This window comes from Chiloscyllium punctatum, chromosome 21 (genome assembly GCF_047496795.1).
Source record: "Chiloscyllium punctatum isolate Juve2018m chromosome 21, sChiPun1.3, whole genome shotgun sequence".
NCBI lineage: Eukaryota > Metazoa > Chordata > Chondrichthyes > Orectolobiformes > Hemiscylliidae > Chiloscyllium > Chiloscyllium punctatum.
In genome coordinates, this window is record NC_092759.1 from 21,714,372 (window position 1) to 21,727,766 (window position 13,395).

Here is a 13,395-nt window from a genome sequence, read left to right on the forward strand (position 1 = left end):
TGCTTTGTCCCTGGATGGTGTCGAGCTTCTTGAGTGTTTTTTTAGATTAGATTCCCTACAGTGTGGAAACAGGCCCTTCGGCCCAACAAGTCCACACTGACCCTCCGAAGAGTAACCCACCCAGATACATTTCCCTCTGACAAATGTACCTAACACTATGGGACAATTTCCCAAGGCCAATCCACCCTGACCTGCACATCTTCGGACTGTGGGAGGAAACCGGAGCACCCGGAGGAAACCCACGCAGACACGGGGAGAACGTGCAAACTCCACACAGTCAGTCGCACAAGGTTGGGATTGAACCTGGGACCCTGGTGCTGGGAGGCAGCAGTGCTAACCACTGAGCCACCGTGCCGCCCCCATCAGGGGGCAAGTAGGGAGTATTCCCTCACCCTCCTGACCTGTGCCTTGTAGATGATGGGACAGATTTTGGGGGGTGTCAGGAGGGGAGTTACTCGCTGCAGGATTCCCAGCCTCTGCCCTGCTCTTAGAGGCACTTTAAATATCTCATCCAAGTTTACAAACTACTCCATGTCCCACCGTGTAATCCCCTCCCCCCCATACCCCCTCCCTATCTCTGTAACCCCCACCAGCCCCTACACCCCCTCCCTATCTCTGTAACCCCATTCAGCCCCTACAACCCCTCCCTATCTCTGTAACCCCCTCCAGCCCCTACACCCGCTCCCTATCTCTGTAACCCCCTCCAGCCCCTACACCCCCTCCCTATCTCTGTAACCCCCACCAGCCCCTACACCCCCTCTCTATCTCTGTAACCCCATTCAGCCCCTACAACCCCTCCCTATCTCTGTCACCCCCTCCAGCCCCTACACCCCCTCCCTATCTCTGTAACGTCCACCAGCCCCTACACCCCCTCCCTATCTCTGTAACCCCATCCAGCCCCTACACCCCCTCCCTATCTCTGTAACCCCCTCCAACCCCTACACCCCCTCCCTAATCTGTAACCCCCTCCAGCCCCTACACCCCCTCCCTATCTCTGTAACTCCCTCCAGCCCCTACACCCCGTCCCTAATCTGTAACCCCCTCCAGCCCCTACACCACCTCCCTATCTCTGTAACACACTCCAGCCCTTACACCCCCTCCCTCTCTCTGTAACCCCCTCCAACCCCTACACCCCCTCCCTAATCTGTAACCCCCTCCAGCCCCTACACCCCCTCCCTATCTCTGTCACCCCCTCCGGCCCCTAAACCCCCTCCCTATCTCTGTAACCCCCACCAGCCCCTACACCCCCTCTCTATCTCTGTAACCCCATTCAGCCCCTACACCCCCTCCCTATCTCTGTAAACCCCTCCAGCCCCTACACCCCCTCCCTATCTCTGTTACCCCCTCTGGCCCCGACACCCCCTCCCTATCTCTGTAACCCCCTCCAGCCCCTACACCCCCTCCCTATCTCTGTAACCCCCTCCAGCCCCTACGCCCCCTCCCTGTCTCTGTAACCCCCTCCGGCCCCCACACCCCCTCCCTATGTCTGTAACACCCCCTCCAGCCCCTAAACCCCCTCCCTATGTCTATTACCCCCTCCAGCCCCTACACCCCCTCCCTATCTCTGTAACCCCCTCCGTCCCCTACACCCCCTCACTGTCTCTGTAACCCCCTCCGGCCCCTACACCCCCTCCATATCTCTGTAACCCCCTCCAGCCCCTACACCCCCTCCCTATCTCTGTAACCCCCTCCAGCCCCTACACCCCCTCCCTATCTCTGTAACCCCCTCCAGCCCCTACACCCCCTCCCTATCTCTGTAACCCCCTCCAGCCCCTACACCCCCTCCCTATCTCTGTAACCCCCCTCCAGCCTCTACACCCCCTCCCTATCTCTGTAACCCCCTACACCCCTCCCTATCTCTGTAACCCCCTCCAGCCCCTACACCCCCTCTCTATCTCTGTGACCCCCTCCAGCCCCTACGCCCCCTCCCTATCTCTGTAACCCCCTGCAACCCCTACACCCCCTCCCTATCTCTATAACTCCCTCCAACCCCTACACCCCCTCCCTATCTCTGTCACCCCATCCAGCCGCTACACCCCCTCCCAAATCTGTAACCCCCTCCAGCCCCTACACCCCCTCCCTATCTCTGTAACCCCCTCCAGCCCCTACACCCCTTCCCCATCTCTGTAACCCCCTCCAGCCCCTACACCCCTTCCCCATCTCTGTAACCCCCTCCAACCCCTACACCCCCTCCCTATCTCTGTCACCCCCTCCAGCCCCTACATCCCCTCCCTATCTCTGTAACCCCCTCCATCCCTCCCTATCTCTGTAACCCCCTCCGGCCCCTACACCCCCTCCCTATCTCTGTAACCCCCTCCAGCTCCTACACCCCCTCCCCATCTCTGTAACCCCCTCCAGCCCCTACACCCCCTCCCTATCTCTGTAACCCCCTCCAGCCCCTACACCCCCTCCCTATCTCTGTCACCCCCTCCAGCCCCTACACCCCCTCCCTATCTCTGTCACCCCCTCCAGCCCCTACACCCCCTCCCTATCTCTGTAACCCCTTCCGGCCCCCAAACACCCCTCCCCCTCTCTGTAACCCCCTCCAGCCCCTACACCCCCTCTCTATCTCTGTCACACCCTCCAGCCCCTACTGCCCCTCCCGATCTCTATCACCCCCTCCAGCCAATACACCCCCTCCCTATCTCTGTAACCCCCTCCAGCCCCTTCACCCCCTCCCTATCTCTGTAACCCCCTCTGGCCCCTACACCCCCTCCCTATCTCTGTAACCCCCTCCAGCCCCTACACCCCCTCCCTATCTCTGTCACCCCCTCCAGCCGCTACACCCCCTCCCTATCTCTGTAACCCCCTCCAGCCCCTACACCCCCTCCCTATCTCTGTCACCCCCTCCAGCCCTTACACCCCCTCACTATCTCTGTAACCCCCTCCAACCCCTACACCCCCTCCCTATCTCTGTAACCCCCTCCAACCCCTACACCCCCTCACTATCTCTGTAACCCACTCCAACCCCTACACCCCCTCACTATCTCTGTAACCCCCTCCAGCCCCTACACCCCCTCCCTATCTCTGTAACCCCCTCCAGCCCCTACACCCCCTCCCTATCTCTGTAGCCCCTCCAGCCACTTCACCCCCTCCCTATCTCTGTAACCACCTACACCCCCTCCCTATCTCTGTAACCCCCTCCAGCCCCTACACCACCTCCCTATATCTGTAACCCCCTCCAGCCCCTACACCCCTTTCCTATCTCTGTAACCCCCTCCAGCCCCTAAAACCCCTCCCTATGTCTATTACCCCCTCCAGCCCCTACACCCCCTCCCTATCTCTGTAACCCCCTCCATCCCTCCCTATCTCTGTAACCCCCTCCGTCCCCTACACCCCCTCACTGTCTCTGTAACCCCCTCTGGCCCCTACACCCCCTCCATATCTCTGTAACCCCCTCCAGCCCCTACACCCCCTCCCTATCTCTGTAACCCCCTCCAGCCCCTACACCCCCTCCCTATCTCTGTAACCCCCCTCCAGCCTCTACACCCCCTCCCTATCTCTGTAACCCCCTACACCCCTCCCTATCTCTGTAACCCCCCTCCAGCCTCTACACCCCCTCCCTATCTCTGTAACCCCCTCCAGCCCCTACAACCCCTCCCTGTCTCTGTAACCCCCTCCGGCCCCCACACCCCTCCCTATCTCTGTAACCCCCTCCAGCCCCTACACCCCCTCCCTATCTCTTTAACCACCTCCAGCCCCTATACCCCCTCCCTATATCTGTAACCCCCCCTACAAACCCCTCCCTATCTCTGTAACCCCCTCCAGCCCCTACACCCCCTCCCTATCTCTGTAACCCCCTCCAGCCCCTACACCCCCTCCCTATCTCTGTAAACCCCTCCAGCCCCTACACCCCCTCCCTATCTCTGTAACCCCCTCCAGCCCCTACACCCCCTCCCTATCTCTGTAACCCCCCCAGCCCCTACACCCCCTCCCTATCTCTGTAACCCCCCCTACACCCCCTCCCTATCTCTGTAAACCCCTCCAGCCCCTACACCCCCTCCCTATCTCTGTAACCCCCTCCAGCCCCTACACCCCCTCCCTATCTCTGTAACCCCCCCTACACCCCCTCCCTATCTCTGTAAACCCCTCCAGCCCCTACACCCCCTCCCTATCTCTGTAACCCCCTCCAGCCCCAACACCCCCTCTCTATCTCTGTAACCCCCTCCAGCCCCTACACCCCCTCCCTATCTCTGTAAACCCCTCCAGCCCCTACACCCCCTCCCTATCTCTGTAACCCCGTCCGAGCCCTACACCCTCTCCCTATCTCTGTAACCACCTCCAGCCCCTACACCCCCTCCCTATCTCTGTAACCCCCCCCCCACACCCCCTCCCTATCTCTTTAACCCCCTCCGGCCCCTACACCCCCTCCCTATCTCTGTAACTCCCTCCAGCCCCTACACCCCCTCCCTATCTCTGTCACCCCCTCCGGCCCCTAAACCCCCTCCCTATCTCTGTAACCCCCTATAGCCCCTACACCCCCTCCCTATCTCTGTAACCCCCTCCAGCCCCTACACCCCCTCCCTATCTCTGTGACCCCCTCCAGCCCCTCCACCCCCTCCCTATCTCTGTAACTCCCTCCAACCCCTACACCCCCTCCCTATCTCTGTAACCCCCTACACCCCCTCCCTATCTCTGTAACCCCCTCCAGCCCCTACACCCCCTCCCTATCTCTGTAACCCACTACACCCCCTCCCTATCTCTGTAACCCCCTCCAGCCCCTACACCCCCTCCCTATCTCTGTAACCACCTCAAGCCCCTACACCCCCTCCCTATCTCTGTAACCCCCTCCAGCCCCTACACCCCCTCCCTATCTCTGTAAACCCCCCCCCCACACCCCCTCCCTATCTCTGTAACCTCCTCCAGCCCCTACACCCCCTCCCTATCTCTGTCACCCCCTCCCGCCCCTACACCCCCTCCCTATCTCTGTAACCCCCTCCAGCCCCTACACCCCCTCCCTATCTCTGTAACCCCCTCCAACCCCTACACCCCCTCCCTAATCTGTAACCCCCTCCAGCCCCTACACCCCCTCCCTATCTCTGTAACCCCCTCCAACCCCTACACCCCCTCCCTAATCTGTAACCCCCTCCAGTCCCTACACCCCCTCCCTGTCTCTGTAACCCCCTCCGGCCCCCACACCCCCTCCCTATCTCTGTCACCCCCTCCGGCCCCTAAACCCCCTCCCCATCTCTGTAACCCCCACCAGCCCCTACACCCCCTCTCTATCTCTGTAACCCCATTCAGCCCCTACACCCCCTCCCTATCTCTGTAAACCCCTCCAGCCCCTACACCCCCTCCCTATCTCTGTTACCCCTTCTGGCCCCTACACCCCCTCCCTATCTCTGTAACCCCCTCCAGCCCCTACACCCCCTCCCTATCTCTGTAACCCCCTCCAGCCCCTACGCCCCCTCCCTGTCTCTGTAACCCCCTCCGGCCCCCACACCCCCTCCATATCTCTGTAACCCCCTACAGCCCCTACACCCCCTCCCTATCTCTGTAACCCCCTCCAGCCCCTACACCCCCTCCCTATCTCTGTAACCCCCTCCAGCCCCTACACCCCCTCTCTATCTCTGTGACCCCCTCCAGCCCCTACACCCCCTCCCTATCTCTGTAACCCCCTCCAACCCCTACACCCCCTCCCTAATCTGTAACCCCCTCCAGCCCCTACACCCCCTCCCTATCTCTGTAACCCCCTCCAACCCCTACACCCCCTCCCTAATCTGTAACCCCCTCCAGTCCCTACACCCCCTCCCTGTCTCTGTAACCCCCTCCGGCCCCCACACCCCCTCTCTATCTCTGTAACCCCATTCAGCCCCTACACCCCCTCCCTATCTCTGTAAACCCCTCCAGCCCCTACACCCCCTCCCTATCTCTGTAACCCCCTCCAGCCCCTACACCCCCTCCCTATGTCTGTAACCCCCTCCAGCCCCTAAACCCCCTCCCTATGTCTATTACCCCCTCCAGCCCCTACACCCCCTCACTGTCTCTGTAACCCCCTCCGGCCCCTACACCCCCTCCATATCTCTGTAACCCCCTACAGCCCCTACACCCCCTCCCTATCTCTGTAACCCCCTCCAGCCCCTACACCCCCTCCCTATCTCTGTAACCCCCTCCAGCCCCTACACCCCCTCCCTATCTCTGTAACCCCCTCCAGCCCCTACACCCCCTCCCTATCTCTGTAACCCCCTCCAGCCCCTACACCCCCTCTCTATCTCTGTGACCCCCTCCAGCCCCTACACCCCCTCTCTATCTCTGTGACCCCCTCCAGCCCCTACGCCCCCTCCCTATCTCTGTAACCCCCTGCAACCCCTACACCCCCTCCCTATCTCTGTAACTCCATCCAACCCCTACACCCCCTCCCTATCTCTGTAACTCCCTCCAACCCCTACACCCCCTCCCAAATCTGTAACCCCCTCCAGCCCCTACACCCCCTCCCTATCTCTGTAACCCCCTCCAGCCCCTACACCCCTTCCCCATCTCTGTAACCCCCTCCAACCCCTACACCCCCTCCCTATCTCTGTAACCCCCTCCAGCCCCTACACCCCCTCCCTATCTCTGTCACCCCCTCCAGCCCCTACATCCCCTCCCTATCCCTGTAACCCCCTCCAACCCCTACACCCCCTCCCGATCTCTGTAACCCCCTCCAGCCCCTACACGCTCTCCCCATCTCTGTAACCCCCTCCCGCCCCTACATCCCCCCATCTCTGTAACCCCCTCCAGCCCCTACACCCCCTCCCTATCTCTGTCACACCCTCCAGCCCCTACACCCCCTCCCTATCTCTGTAACCCCCTCCGGCCCCTACACCCCCCCCCTATCTCTGTCACCCCCTCCAGCCCCTACATCCCCTCCCTATCTCTGTAACCCCCTCCAGCCACTACACCCCCTCCCTATCTCTGTAACCCCCTCCAGCCCCTTCACCCCCTCCCTATCTCTGTAACCCCCTCCAGCCCCTACACCCCCTCACTATCTCTGTAACCCCCTCCAACCCCTACACCCCCTCCCTATCTCTGTCACCCCCTCCAGCCGCTACACCCCCTCACTATCTCTGTAACCCCCTCCAACCCCTACACCCCCTCCCTATCTCTGTAACCACCTCCAGCCCCTACACCCCCTCACTATCTCTGTAACCCCCTCCAACCCCTACACCCCCTCCCTAATCTGTAACCCCCTCCAGCCCCTACACCCCCTCCCTATCTCTGTAGCCCCTCCAGCCACTTCACCCCCTCCCTATCTCTGTAACCACCTACACCCCCTCCCTATCTCTGTAACCCCCTCCAGCCCCTACACTCCCTCCCTATATCTGTAACCCCCTCCAGCCCCTACACCCCTTTCCTATCTCTGTAACCCCCTCCAGCCCCTAAACCCCCTCCCTATGTCTATTACCCCCTCCAGCCCCTACACCCCCTCCCTATCTCTGTAACCCCCTCCATCCCTCCCTATCTCTGTAACCCCCTCCAGCCCCTACACCCCTTTCCTATCTCTGTAACCCCCTCCAGCCCCTAAACCCCCTCCCTATGTCTATTACCCCCTCCAGCCCCTACACCCCCTCCCTATCTCTGTAACCCCCTCCATCCCTCCCTATCTCTGTAACCCCCTCCAGCCCCTACACCCCCTCCATATCTCTGTAACCCCCTCCAGCCCCTACACCCCCTCCCTATCTCTGTAACCCCCTCCAGCCCCTACACCCCCTCCCTATCTCTGTAACCCCCCTCCAGCCCCTACACCCCCTCCCTATCTCTGTAACCCCCACCAGCCCCTACAACCCCTCCCTGTCTCTGTAACCCCCTCCGGCCCCCACACCCCCTCCCTATGTCTGTAACCCCCTCCAGCCCCTACACCCCCTCCCTATCTCTTTAACCACCTCCAGCCCCTACACCCCTTCCCTATATCTGTAACCCCCCCTACACCCCCTCCCTATCTCTTTAACCCCCTCCAGCCCCTACACCCCCTCCCTATCTCTGTCACCCCCCCTACACCCCCTCCCTATCTCTGTAACCCCCTCCAGCCCCTACACCCCCTCCCTATCTCTGTAACCCCCTCCAGCCCCTACACCCCCTCCCTATCTCTGTAACCCCCTCCAGCCCCTACACCCCCTCCCTATCTCTGTAACCCCCTCCAGCCCCTACACCCCCTCCCTATCTCTGTAACCCCCTCCAGCCCCTACACCCCCTCCCTATCTCTGTAACCCCCCTCCAGCCCCTACACCCCCTCCCTATCTCTGTAACCCCCACCAGCCCCTACAACCCCTCCCTGTCTCTGTAACCCCCTCCGGCCCCCACACCCCCTCCCTATGTCTGTAACCCCCTCCAGCCCCTACACCCCCTCCCTATCTCTTTAACCACCTCCAGCCCCTACACCCCTTCCCTATATCTGTAACCCCCCCTACACCCCCTCCCTATCTCTTTAACCCCCTCCAGCCCCTACACCCCCTCCCTATCTCTGTCACCCCCCCTACACCCCCTCCCTATCTCTGTAACCCCCTCCAGCCCCTACACCCCCTCCCTATCTCTGTAACCCCCTCCAACCCCTACACCCCCTCCCTATCTCTGTAACCCCCTCCAGCCCCTACACCCCCTCCCTCTCTCTGTAATCCCCTCCGGCCCCTCCACCCCCTCCCTATCTCTGTAACCCCCTCCAGCCCCTACACCCCGTCCCTATCTCTGTAACCCACTACACCCCCTCCCTATCTCTGTAACTCCCTCCAGCCCCTACACCCTCTCCCTACCTCTGTCACCCCCACCAGCCCCTACACCCCCTCCCTATCTCTGTAACCCCCTCCAGCCCCTACACCCCCTCCCTATCTCTGTAACCCCCTCCAGCCCCTACACCCCCTCCCTATCTCTGTCACCCCCTCCAGCCCCTACACCCCCTCCCTATCTCTGTAACCCCTTCTGGCCCCCAAACACCCCTCCCCCTCTCTGTAACCCCCTCCAGCCCCTACACCCCCTCCCTATCTCTGTCACACCCTCCAGCCCCTACACCCCCTCCCTATCCCTGTAACCCCCTCCGGCCCCTACACCCCCTCCCTATCTCTGTCACCCCCTCCAGCCCCTACATCCCCTCCCTATCTCTGTAACCCCCTCCAGCCCCTACTGCCCCTCCCGATCTCTGTAACCCCCTCCAGCCCCTACACCCCCTCACTATCTCTGTAACCCCCTCCAACCCCTACACCCCCTCCCTAATCTGTAACCCCCTCCAGCCCCTTTACCCCCTCCCTATCTCTGTCACCCCCTCCAGCCGCTACACCCCCTCACTATCTCTGTAACCCCCTCCAACCCCTACACCCCCTCCCTAATCTGTAACCCCCTCCAGCCCCTACACCCCCTCCCTATCTCTGTAGCCCCTCCAGCCACTTCACCCCCTCCCTATCTCTGTAACCACCTACACCCCCTCCCTATCTCTGTAACCCCCTCCAGCCCCTACACTCCCTCCCTATATCTGTAACCCCCTCCAGCCCCTACACCCCTTTCCTATCTCTGTAACCCCCTCCAGCCCCTAAACCCCCTCCCTATATCTATTACCCCCTCCAGCCCCTACACCCCCTCCCTATCTCTGTAACCCCCTCCATCCCTCCCTATCTCTGTAACCCCCTCCAGCCCCTACACCCCCTCACTGTCTCTGTAACCCCCTCTGGCCCCTACACCCCCTCCATATCTCTGTAACCCCCTCCAGCCCCTACACCCCCTCCCTATCTCTGTAACCCCCTCCAGCCCCTACACCCCCTCCCTATCTCTGTAACCCCCCTCCAGCCTCTACACCCCCTCCCTATCTCTGTAACCCCCTACACCCCTCCCTATCTCTGTAACTCCCGCCAGCCCCTACACCCCCTCCCTATCTCTGTAACCCCCCTCCAGCCTCTGCACCCCCTCCCTATCTCTGTAACCCCCTCCAGCCCCTACAACCCCTCCCTGTCTCTGTAACCCCCACCAGCCCCTACACCCCCTCCCTATCTCTTTAACCACCTCCAGCCCCTACACCCCCTCCCTATCTCTTTAACCACCTCCAGCCCCTACACCCCCTCCCTATCTCTGTAACCCCCCTCCAGCCTCTGCACCCCCTCCCTATCTCTGTAACCCCCACCAGCCCCTACACCCCCTCCCTATCTCTTTAACCACCTCCAGCCCCTACACCCCCTCCCTATCTCTGTAACCCCCCCTACACCCCCTCCCTATCTCTGTAAACCCCTCCAGCCCCTACACCCCCTCCCTATCTCTGTAAACCCCTCCAGCCCCTACACCCCCTTCCTATCTCTGTAACCCCCTCCAGCCCCTACACCCCCTCCCTATCTCTGTAACCCCCTCCAGCCCCTACACCCCCTCCCTATCTCTGTAACCCCCTCCAGCCCCTACACCCCCTCCCTATCTCTGTAACCCCCTCCGGCCCCTCCACCCCCTCCCTATCTCTGTAACCCCCTCCAGCCCCACACCCTCTCCCTATCTCTGTCACCCCCTCCAGCCCCTACATCCCCTCCCTATCTCTGTAACCCCCTCCAGCCCCTACACCCCCTCCCTATCTCTGTCACACCCCTCCAGCCCCTACACCCCCTCCCTATCTCTGTCACCCCCTCCAGCCCCTACATCCCCTCCCTATCTCTGTAACCCCCTCCAGCCCCTACACCCCCTCCCCATCTCTCTAACCCCCTCCAGCCCCTACACCCTCTCCCTATCTCTGTCACCCCCTCCAGCCCCTACATCCCCTCCCTATCTCTGTAACCCCCTCCAGCCCCTACACCCCCTCCCTATCTCTGTCACACCCCTCCAGCCCCTACACCCCCTCCCTATCTCTGTCACCCCCTCCAGCCCCTACACCCCCTCCCTATCTCTGTCACCCCCTCCAGCCCCTACATCCCCTCCCTATCTCTGTAACCCCCTCCCGCCCCTACATCCCCCCATCTCTGTAACCCCCTCCAGCCCCTACACCCCCTCCCTATCTCTGTCACCCCCTCCAGCCCCTACACCCCCTCCCTATCTCTGTCACCCCCTCCAGCCCCTACACCCCCTCCCTATCTCTGTCACCCCCTCCAGCCCCTACACCCCCTCCCTATCTCTGTAACCCCTTCCGGCCCCCAAACACCCCTCCCCCTCTCTGTAACCCCCTCTGGCCCCTACACCCCCTCCATATCTCTGTAACCCCCTCCAGCCCCTACACCCCTTTCCTATCTCTGTAACCCCCTCCAGCCCCTACACCCCCTCACTGTCTCTGTAACCCCCTCTGGCCCCTACACCCCCTCCATATCTCTGTAACCCCCTCCAGCCCCTACACCCCCTCCCTATCTCTGTAACCCCCTCCAGCCCCTACACCCCCTCCCTATCTCTGTAACCCCCCTCCAGCCTCTACACCCCCTCCCTATCTCTGTAACCCCCTACACCCCTCCCTATCTCTGTAACTCCCTCCAGCCCCTACACCCCCTCCCTATCTCTGTAACCCCCCTCCAGCCTCTACACCCCCTCCCTATCTCTGTAACCCCCTCCAGCCCCTACAACCCCTCCCTGTCTCTGTAACCCCCTCCGGCCCCCACACCCCCTCCCTATGTCTGTAACCCCCTCCAGCCCCTACACCCCCTCCCTATCTCTTTAACCACCTCCAGCCCCTACACCCCCTCCCTATATCTGTAACCCCCCCTACACCCCCTCCCTATGTCTGTAAACCCCTCCAGCCCCTACACCCCCTCCCTATCTCTGTAACCCCCCCTACACCCCCTCCCTATCTCTGTAACCCCCTACACCCCTCCCTATCTCTGTAACTCCCTCCAGCCCCTACACCCCCTCCCTATCTCTGTAACCCCCCTCCAGCCTCTACACCCCCTCCCTATCTCTGTAACCCCCTCCAGCCCCTACAACCCCTCCCTGTCTCTGTAACCCCCTCCGGCCCCCACACCCCCTCCCTATGTCTGTAACCCCCTCCAGCCCCTACACCCCCTCCCTATCTCTTTAACCACCTCCAGCCCCTACACCCCCTCCCTATATCTGTAACCCCCCCTACACCCCCTCCCTATCTCTGTAAACCCCTCCAGCCCCTACACCCCCTCCCTATCTCTGTAACCCCCCCTACACCCCCTCCCTATCTCTGTAACCCCCTCCAGCCCCTACACCCCCTCCCTATCTCTTTAACCACCTCCAGCCCCTACACCCCCTCCCTATCTCTGTAACCCCCCCTACACCCCCTCCCTATCTCTGTAACCCCCTCCAGCCCCTACACCCCTCCCTATCTCTGTAACTCCCTCCAGCCCCTACACCCCCTCCCTATCTCTGTAAACCCCTCCAGCCCCTACACCCCCTCCGTATCTCTGTAACCCCCCCAGCCCCTACACCCCCTCCCTATCTCTGTAACCCCCCCTACACCCCCTCCCTATCTCTGTAAACCCCTCCAGCCCCTACACCCCCTCCCTATCTCTGTAACCCCCTCCAGCCCCTACACCCCCTTCCTATCTCTGTAACCCCCTCCAGCCCCTACACCCCCTCCCTCTCTCTGTAACCCCCTCCAGCCCCTACACCCCCTCCCTATCTCTGTAACCCCGTCCGGGCCCTACACCCCCTCTCTATCTCTGTAACCCCCTCCAGCCCCTACACCCCCTCCCTATCTCTGTAACCCCCTACACCCCCTCCCTATCTCTGTAACCCCCTCCAGCCCCTACACCCCGTCCCTATCTCTGTAACCCACTACACCCCCTCCCTATCTCTGTAACTCCCTCCAGCCCCTACACCCTCTCCCTATCTCTGTAACCCCCTCCAGCCCCTACACCCTCTCCCTACCTCTGTCACCCCCACCAGCCCATATATCCTCTCCCTATCTCTGTAACCACCTCCAGCCCCTACACCCCCTCCCTATCTCTGTAACCCCCTCCAGCCCCTACACCCTCTCCCTACCTCTGTCACACCCCTCCAGCCCCTACACCCCCTCCCTATCTCTGTAACCCCCCCCCCACACCCCCTCCCTATCTCTTTAACCCCCTCCGGCCCCTACACCCCCTCCCTATCTCTGTAACCCCCTCCAGCCCCTACACCCCCTCTCTATCTCTGTAACCGCCCTCCAGCCCCTACACCCCCTCCCTATCTCTGTAACCCCCCTCCAGCCCCTACACCCCCCTCCCTATCTCTGAATTGAATTTACTGTCACTTGTACCGAGACACACTGAAAAGCTGTGTCTTGTAATGAATCCAGGCCGATCACACAGTTAAGTCGCGTAGATAAGTAAATAATAGGTCAACAGCAGCAAAAACAAAAACACAGGGACAGTTGAATGTGAAGAGTTTGTGAGTCTATTCAGTATTCTAACAACAGTCGGGTAGACACTGTTTCCAAACCGGCTGGTGTGTGTGTTCAGGTTTCTGTACCTTCTTCCCGATGGGAGAGGTTGTAGAAAAACATTGCCAGGGTGGGATGGATCTTTGAGA